The following is an 8,979-nucleotide window of genomic DNA, read 5'->3' as shown; positions in this document are numbered from 1 at the left end:
GAGCAGTATTTTGTTCATAGATACTCAGCTGTCTGCTGATTGATTGATTGTTCTAGTTTTACGTGGACATAGGTTAACTAGCCTTATTATTTCTGTAGTTGATATGCCATCTATCTCAAGCAGAATTTCTTCTTGAGCTATTTTGTACTGTTAGAGGGCTTTGAAAGGGAGGGGCGGAAGGATCTTTAAAAATATTTTTAAAAGTTTATTTATTCCTGGCAGTTGTAGATTTTAAAAACCTTAGTCTGTTCTCCATTTTTATTTGTTTATTTATTTATTTGTTGGCTGCGTTGGGTCTTCGTTGCCGCTCGTGGGCTTTCTCTAGTTGCGGCGAGCGGGGGCTACTTTTCCTTGCGGTGCACGGACTTCTCATTGAGGTGGCTTCTCTTGTTGCGGAGCATGGGCTCTAGGCGCATGGGCTTCAGTAGGGGCACGTGGGCTCCGTAGTTGCGGCTCGTGGGCTCTAGAGCGCAGGTTCAGTAGCTGTGGCGCCCGGGCTTAGTTGCTCCGCAGCATGTCGGGATCTTGCTGGACCAGGGCTCGAACCCGTGTCCCCTGCATTGGCAGGCAGATTTTTAACCACTGCACTACCAGGGAAGTCCCTATTCTCCATTTTGATAGCAAAATCTTAAGATTATATTGTAATTTATAGATTTTTAATCCACCTTTACCAAAGCACACTGTTAAGAGATTATACACTTTGGAAGGAAGACCCGCTGCAGAGCAGATGCTTGGACTTTCCTGAATTTTACAGTAAGTGGTTTCAGTTTTTTAGATGGTGAATTAAGAGTTCCGGTTCTGGAGTTCAGAATGTTTGCATTTATCAAGATTTTGCAAAGGGAAAAGGAGCTAGAAACCTCATAACTTGGCCTTGATGATTTGGGGGTTTTGTTGCCATCACATGGGCTCCTCCATTACTCTTAAGCCTATTGAAGTGTCAGAAATTACTCCAGCCACCCAGTAGCTACTACTCTTGAATTTGACTGTCTGTCACTCAGGTGATGCCACCTGATCAAAAGTTCAGAGTCAAAATCCACAATCAGAATATTTATCATATTTTAGGAAAGCATTTCTTCTCTAACGTTAAAGTAACTTAACATGTGAACTTTTTACTTTGACTAAAGGGATTTTTTAAAGTCATTTTCTATTTAAACGTAGAAGGTCATTATAAAAAGGCACAAAAACGTCAATACCTTATTTTGCTTAATATGATATGAAAATTCTGTTTTCAGCTAAATGAACAGCTAATTGCTACTTTAATAGAATCTGGCAGCTCGTGAGTAAATGACGATACATGTGAATGTGATCTAAAATGGTATCGTCTAAAATACAAAAGTAGCTATATTTGGCATCATCACAATTGCACTTTCTTAGCCTCTATGTTCAAGTTTTTCAGGTACATCAGTTGACGGATGGTAGCAAGTGCTAATACAAAGATTTAAACATCTACATATTGTTCTTAAACAGCAAACCTTTTCTTTTTTCTATTTTGTTCTTTAAAAAGTGCTTCTTTTATGATAGTTTCTACCTTTGAAATGTTATTACTGCTGCTCTATAGATTATTCTCTAAAAGAGGAGATACCACATTCTCAATTGGGCTTAAATCAATACCATGTTGAAATAAAAAATAGTGATGGATAATCAATACATCATGAGACTGAGAAAATGTGAAAGGAGTTTAGTGTTGTAATCAAATATAACTTACACTAAAATGCATCCTGTTCATAGTCATGACTGAGCTGCAAGTAACTTCCACCTCAGTGGAAATTACTATAACTGCCCATCTTTGATAGCACCAGCCCAGGTGTATGTGAAGGCTGCTGAATAAAAAGAAAAGGAACCTGGGGAGATGCTGAACTTGCTCTGGGACCATGATCAAGAGTCCCAGGTGCTATGGTTTGTATGCATTTTTATTAGAGGTGATGCTTCTTCCCCCAGCTATTGGTAGCTGGCCCAGGGCAGAACGAAGTACACCATAAGGCAGAGTGGTACCCGTCCCTCTATAATAAAGTTGTTTCCTTCCACTGAGAGGCAAAAGCATTGCACCTGGGGTATGGTAGGCTGCACAGTGGGAGTCAGAAGGGACTATTCTAAGTAGTTAGCCAATTACACCTAACTAGTTCCTCCGGTAGAGAACCAGTTCATCACTGATGGATTTTATACACAATGTACTGTGCTGGGTCCTGCTGAGGGCACAAAGATGAGAATGATCCCGTTCCTGTAGAACAAAGAATTCCTCTAAATCAGCTATCTAGGCCACCTCACTCCCATCACTGACTCCAGGGCTGTTCCTCAGTTAAAGTAGCAGAGTGCCTAGTGGCTTAAAGGGAATTTTATGAAACTCTAATCCCTCTGTTGGGGAAGGAAATTGATTTATGAACACTTTTCCTCCATTCTCCCTGGATCTTTATAGGTACAATGAGAGCAGCCCAAAGGGTAAGATTTAGGTAAATTTCTCTTTTTCACCATCAGCTCCTCCCTCCTTTTCCCATCACCTGCACACACACCACAGTTCAATATTTTACCAACTGAAAATGGTTTGGGTTGGCAGCACTTTTGGAAATTGGGTAGCTCCATGTATCTCCTTAGGTAGCTTGTAAATATCATTTACACTCATCTTGCTGTGTCATTTAACCATTCAGTATCTGACATAAATGCAAGAAATGCAAGTTGAATGCTACCTCAGTCATGAGATCGCTCAAGACGTGCAAGCTGCATGAATGAATGAAAACGTGGGTTCGTATAATTGAATTGTTTTCCTTCCACCATCTCTCTGAGATTCAGGGAATGTGATTTGGAGTTTTCAATGGTGGGGAGTATAGAAAGAGCGGCAATTTGATACAATTGGCAGGAGAGCCAGAGGGCAGCCAGAGGCAGCATAACTTGCACTGGGCTCCAAGAGATGCAGAGGGCTTTGCTCTGGAAGGACAAAAGGAGTGGAGAAGAGGGAAGAAAGGGGCTGGGAAGAATTTGCCCAGAGGCAGCCTAGCCTCATCCAGGCCAAATGTACTTTCTGTGCATCCCCTCAAAGCCAGAGCATCGGGTTTTCCTTCAGAATACTGGAGAGGTGAGATCAGAGCAGGAGGGAATGGAGGCTGCTTTATTGAAGAAGCATCACAGACGCAGAGGCAGGGGCCGCTTGTGCCAGAAGTGGTAGGTGTGTCATGAGCACTCTTGAACCCTCTTGCTTGATCACGTGCCCAACTCATCAGCAATTTCAGTCTTAAGGAGTGTTCAAACAAAATGCACTGTCTGCGGACTCTTACCAGCTTGGCTGACTTACAGAAGAAAGAAAAGGGGTTCTTCATTACTAAGCATGCAGACACCTTAAACCCAAGGGCTAATCTCCATAGTTGGCCATGGAAAAGATCTCAGGGGAGGAGATTTTTGTAGCTAGGTCTTGGTAGGAGAAAAGTTTGAAACGGCCTCATTTGTTAAACATGGAAAATGAAGTCTCGCCTGCATTTAGGAATGCAGCAAATTTTGTGACTTAAAAATCTTGAAAATGAAAAGCCACAGTGGATTGATTTCTAGAATGAGGATGAAAATAACGATGTCCTCAATTTACTTTGTTCCTTTACTGTTTTCTAACCGGGGAAGTCATTTAACCCCATGCATCTCAGTTTTTTCATAAAAGAATACTTATAATTCTATATACTAAGCCTACATGACTGATTAATAACACAGCCAAGATTAGAAATTTAGTTTCTCTCTTTCTAACTCCAGTCTCTTTCCCTGACCTAGAGTTCAAGGCCACAGGAAGGAGGGAGACAATAATAGCATAACTATTAAAAAGGGCAATAGAGAAAGGGGTATTATTGAATCATCATAGTATGTGTAAGGATGGAAGAAAATTACAGTCGCAAAGTCTGCTATTAAAATCAGAATTTCTAACATTTAATATTATACTAAATAATGAGTGTGAAATTATGTGAGGAACTTCGGCGAGGGCAGGTGATGGTCAATGGGTGGCTTTAATGGCAGGCCGTGGTTCACAGGCTCAAAACTAAGGCTTCAGAAGACTACTGAGGAATCAGAGACATGAAACCTAAAGTTTTTATTATATCTTAAAATAGAAGGAATTCCTTATGTCCATTTTAAGGATGGATGAATTAAGGTACGAATGCTAAAAGCACTCATTAGAACCAAAAAGTAAGTGGTTAAGAAAGATAAACCTCAGTTATCACTAGTTAATCTGCCTTCTATCTTCTGAGAGCCATAATTATGTTTGTGATAAAATTCTAAAGGTTAAAATAGCATACAGAATATGCAACTGCTTTTCGAATTGCTGGTTTAATGCAGTGGACTTTTCCCTGGGAAATGACTATGATTTTCTGCTAAAGGTCTTTATCTCTTTGTTAACCTGCATATTAGAGAATCTGTGAAGTTAACAATACTTCCCTATGAAAGTTATAGACATAAATGCAATATAAAAACATAAAGGTCCTTTATTCCTTCTCTCATTGATGAGTTCAGTGATCGGTATTGAGTACAGGGCTGACTACATAATTTGCGGGGCCCAGTGCAGAATGGAAACGTGGGAGCCAGGGTTGGAGCGGTCCAGCAGGGAGTCACCTGCACTGAGATGACATTTAAAGAGGTCGGTCGGTAGTGAGATCAGCCTGGAAGAGGGTGTGGCTGGAGACGAGAAGCCGACAGAGTCCCCAGCCATGCCAGCAACTGGAGTTTGAGCCTAGGGAAGAGGAGGAACTGGCGAAGGATGCCCGCGAGGAGAAGCTAGTGAAGTAGGAGAAAATCTGCAGCTTGAGGAATCTCTGAAGCCAAAGGAATAAGGTGCTTTAGACGATGGTGCTGTCCCAAGTACGGACTCCTACTAAGAAACTTGGTCAGGTGATCATGGACACGTGACCCTGGATTTGGGGACACTGAGACTCTCAGTGACCTTGACCAGAGTGGTTTCAGTGGAGTAAAGGGAATGAAGCCTGACTGGAGTGGATTGAAGAGTGAAAGAGAGCAGGGAAATGGGATGGAACCGAGGGGTTCCTCAAGGGAGCTGTTCTAAGATGGGAGGAACCAGAGCTGACAAAACTGTTACGGAGCGAAGAGTCTGTGGGCTTCGGTTGGAAGACTCTCCAGAAGTTTCCATGGGTATGAGGAGTGGGATGATGGGGACTCTTCTTCTGAGCTGGAAATTACAGGGGCACAGGTGACCCTGCCCCAAATACATCTCTCATTACTATGTTTTCAATATGTAAATCCACTCACAGGACTCCCTTCCTTAAACTCTTTAATGATTTTCTGTTATCCTCAATATAAATTCCAACCTCTTGAGTTCATCTCGTCATTTTCCTTGTCTGTCTCCATATACTTCAGGGACACTCCACCACTCCTGGGTTCTCTTTTGTTGCCAGTCTACTAATGATGTCTCCTCTACTCTTGGGCTGACGCTTATTCATCTTCCAGATCTCACTTTAAATGTCACTTTTTCTGGGAAGTCTTTTCTAACCCCTAGACTTGTTATAGTCTTTACATTTTATTTTATCTACTTGTTTACTTAGTTACTTTTTCACTAGACTCTAAGCCCAAGGGAGGCAAATATTCTGTTTGCCTTGTTTAAGGAGAATTTCCAATGCCTCCTACAGAGTGCTTTGCACATAAAAGGCGTCCCACCCCCAATTTTTCTTAAGTGTTCATGAGTCAATCTGAATGCATAAAAGGGGATGCAGTAGGGAAGGGGTCAGGCAGCCTTTTGTTTTGGGGGGTGTCTAGCCTGGTGGTCTAAGCAAAGGTTCTGGAGGCAGATTTCCTGCTTTTAAATTCTGGTTCTACCACTTATTAGTTCTGTGACCTTGGGTAACGTACTAAACCATTCTGCGCCCATCCTCTTTTAGATAAAATGGGGATAGTAATAGCACCTATCTTATAAAGTTGTGAGAATTAAATGAGTTTAAATGTGTGGAGTACTTTGAACCACATACAATCATTATTATTGTACTTATATTCCCTATTAAGATAATCATTCATAGTTTTTGTCTTAGAGAAAGTAATAGATACATTTAAAAAAACCACAAACAACCCTCAGAAAATCTCTTTGATTTGCATAGAGTTATCTGGATAAAGAACATCTCACTAGAAAAAAAATTGGCAAAGCTTATCTACAAGGGAAGATTAACAGTAAGAAATGATTAAGAGTGTGATTTCATCATTGATGAAATTACTATGGATTTTGAGTATAAAAACCATACTTACATATTGTGTTCAGAAAATTAGCTGAGAAGGATTTTAAGAATCAATCACCTTTCATATTTGTTCACCCAGATCACTCCACAGCCACCAGAGCAATGTCAGTTTCTCTCTTATCACATATTGAACTCACGGGACTGAGGGAAAATGGGGAAGAAAACACTCCAAGCAGCTATGGGGGAAGTAGACATCTGGTCAAAATTTATTGTTAGCTGAAAAAAGTCTAATCTTAGCACCTTTAATATAAAAATATACTGACTGTTTCCTGAGTTTTCTTCTAGGATTTAAGGGATCCCTGGTTTTTAATTTCATCTTCTTATCTCTCCAAAATCTTCAAATATTTCATAGTATCAGAATCTTTGAAGCCCTTTGTAGTCATGTATTGTTGTAATTTACATGCTTGTGAGTTGACTGGCCTTGGTTGATCTTGGCTGGGTCTGTTCCTGTGTCTGTGGGTTGGCTGATGCTGGGCTTGGTTAGAGCATCTCACCTGGGGAAGCTCTATTTCACGTGTCCTTTATCCTCTACTGGGAATATAGGTTAGCCCAGGCATTCCTTTCATGGTGATGGCAGAAGCTCAAGAGAGCTAGTAGAAACATGTGAGACCTTTGCATACTTTACTTATTGACAAGTCACATGGCTGAACTTGGGGTCAAGGGGTTTCCAAACACACATTTTTGCAGAACTGCAGTCTCATGGCAAAGGGCATAGCTATATGGAAGAATGAAGAACTAGGGCCATTAATGCAATCTACCACATTATATTTTGGAGGATGTAGAAGTGAAATATAGCTGAATTTAGTTATTATTAAACATCTTTTCTTTAAGAGACTTTCCACTTTCATTGTTATCTGTAAAGAATTGTCCTTTACAGAAGGTAATTTCATTAAAAATTAACTGTGCTTGCTCTTGGTTGCCAAATAAATACTTCATTAGTCCAATAGTTCATTTAGTATTTGCTCCCCTCATAGCTTATCTGAAATCTGACCCAAAAATTTGCAGAATAAGTGTGTACCATGTATCTTGTTTGACTATTTTAGGTCTGTAGATAACATTTGATTGAGAGCCCAACTTTGCACCAATATTAACATCTCAGACCTATAATATCCTGTGTTGCTCACTTCCTACTTCTTCCAGTGTCATAAAAGCTTTTCTTTCTAGTAAACAGAGGAAGAAAAATAAATAATTTAGAAGTCATACCTGTCACCTCAAGTGGAGATTAGGTTGCCCTTCACAGTTCAAGTAGTGAATTGCATGAAATAACTGATTTGTTATGAGCAGTTTATTGCTTTTCACTATCTCAAGGATTTAATTAATTCAGCAACCAAATAAAATACAGGCAGGCATTGGGTTTCTACTTGAAAACTAGCAGCCCGACACAAAGATGAATAGTTTCCTTATACTTTACAGGAAAAAAATTAAAACTAAGTACTGATACATCTTTGTAAAGAATTTCTTAAATCAAAATTTCAAAGCAGTTTGCAAGTATCTGGTACTACACTCAGGAAAGATCATTTAATGTGTGACATACCAGTTTTATCTGGGTACAGCTTCAGAGAGTACAATCTATGGCTTTTATGAGTGTCTTTGGTGATGGAATTTCAAGTTTAAGGTGAGTATACACGAATGGATGTGCCAGGTGAGTGTAGGACAGGGGTGAGGCATCATCAGACAGTTCAAGAGAAATGGTGAAGTGGGTGGTGGTATTTGCCCTGGGCCCCTTATATGAACCGTTTTTTCTGCCATTTCCCATTTCCAACACCATCAATTCCTTCTTCTGTTTAAGCATCTGGTACCCTCACAATTGCTCCCACAAACCTCTCTTAAAACCAGTGTTATGCTGATAATGTTTAACAGGCAGCTATCTTTATTTTTTTAAATTTATTTGTTTTATTTATTTATTTTTGGCTGCATTGGGCCTTCATTGCTGTGTGCGGGCTTTCTCTAGTTGCAGCAAGCGGGGGCTACTCTTCATTGCGGTGCGCGGGCTTCTAATGTGTTGACTTCTCTTGTTGTGGAGCACAGGCTCTAGGTGCGTGGGCTTCAGTAGTTGTGGCTCGCGGGCTCTAGAGCGCAGGCTCAGTAGTTGTGGCACACGGGTTTAGTTGCTCCGCAGCATGTGGGATCTTCCCAGACCAGGGCTCGAACCCGTGTCCCCTGCATTGGCAGGTGGATTCTTAACCACTGCGCTGCCAGGGAAGCCCCAGCCAGCTCTCTTTAAAAAAAAAACCCTGGTTTGTAGCATTGGCCATTTTCTGTGGTGTAAATATTCCCATAGTGGTTTATTTGAAGCCACCAACATGCCAACAGAGCACATTGAAAGCAGAGTTGGAAACAGAGTCACACCATTGACTGTGAGTCAGCTTCAACACACCACTGTTGAAACCCAGGCCCTGAAAGTGAAGGATATACTGGCTACGTAAAGAGTTAGATGTTGAGATGTGAAAAGAGACCCCAGACTCGTGTTATGTGGTATTTGGGGGCTGGGGTACAGGGTGGGTTGTAATCTAAGATCTCCAGTAACCAAAAGTCCAGGCACACATTTACCATTTCCCCTCTCACCTTTGGTCTAATTGCCAAGATATAGACACAATTGCAGTTTCTATTCATGAAGATCTGGGAATTAAAAGTAATTTTACTCTGTATCATTAGAACTGCCACATTCTGACCCTCTCCCCTGAAGAGATTCAATGACATGTGAATGATGGCTTTCCATTTATCATGCCCTCATTGAAATCAAGTCCAGGGTGGAGCAGTCATCATCACACACCATCAC

Source organism: Grampus griseus (genome assembly GCF_964374135.1).
Source record: "Grampus griseus genome assembly, chromosome: 13".
NCBI classification, from domain to species: domain Eukaryota; kingdom Metazoa; phylum Chordata; class Mammalia; order Artiodactyla; family Delphinidae; genus Grampus; species Grampus griseus.
Note: the sequence above shows the minus strand (reverse complement) of the source record.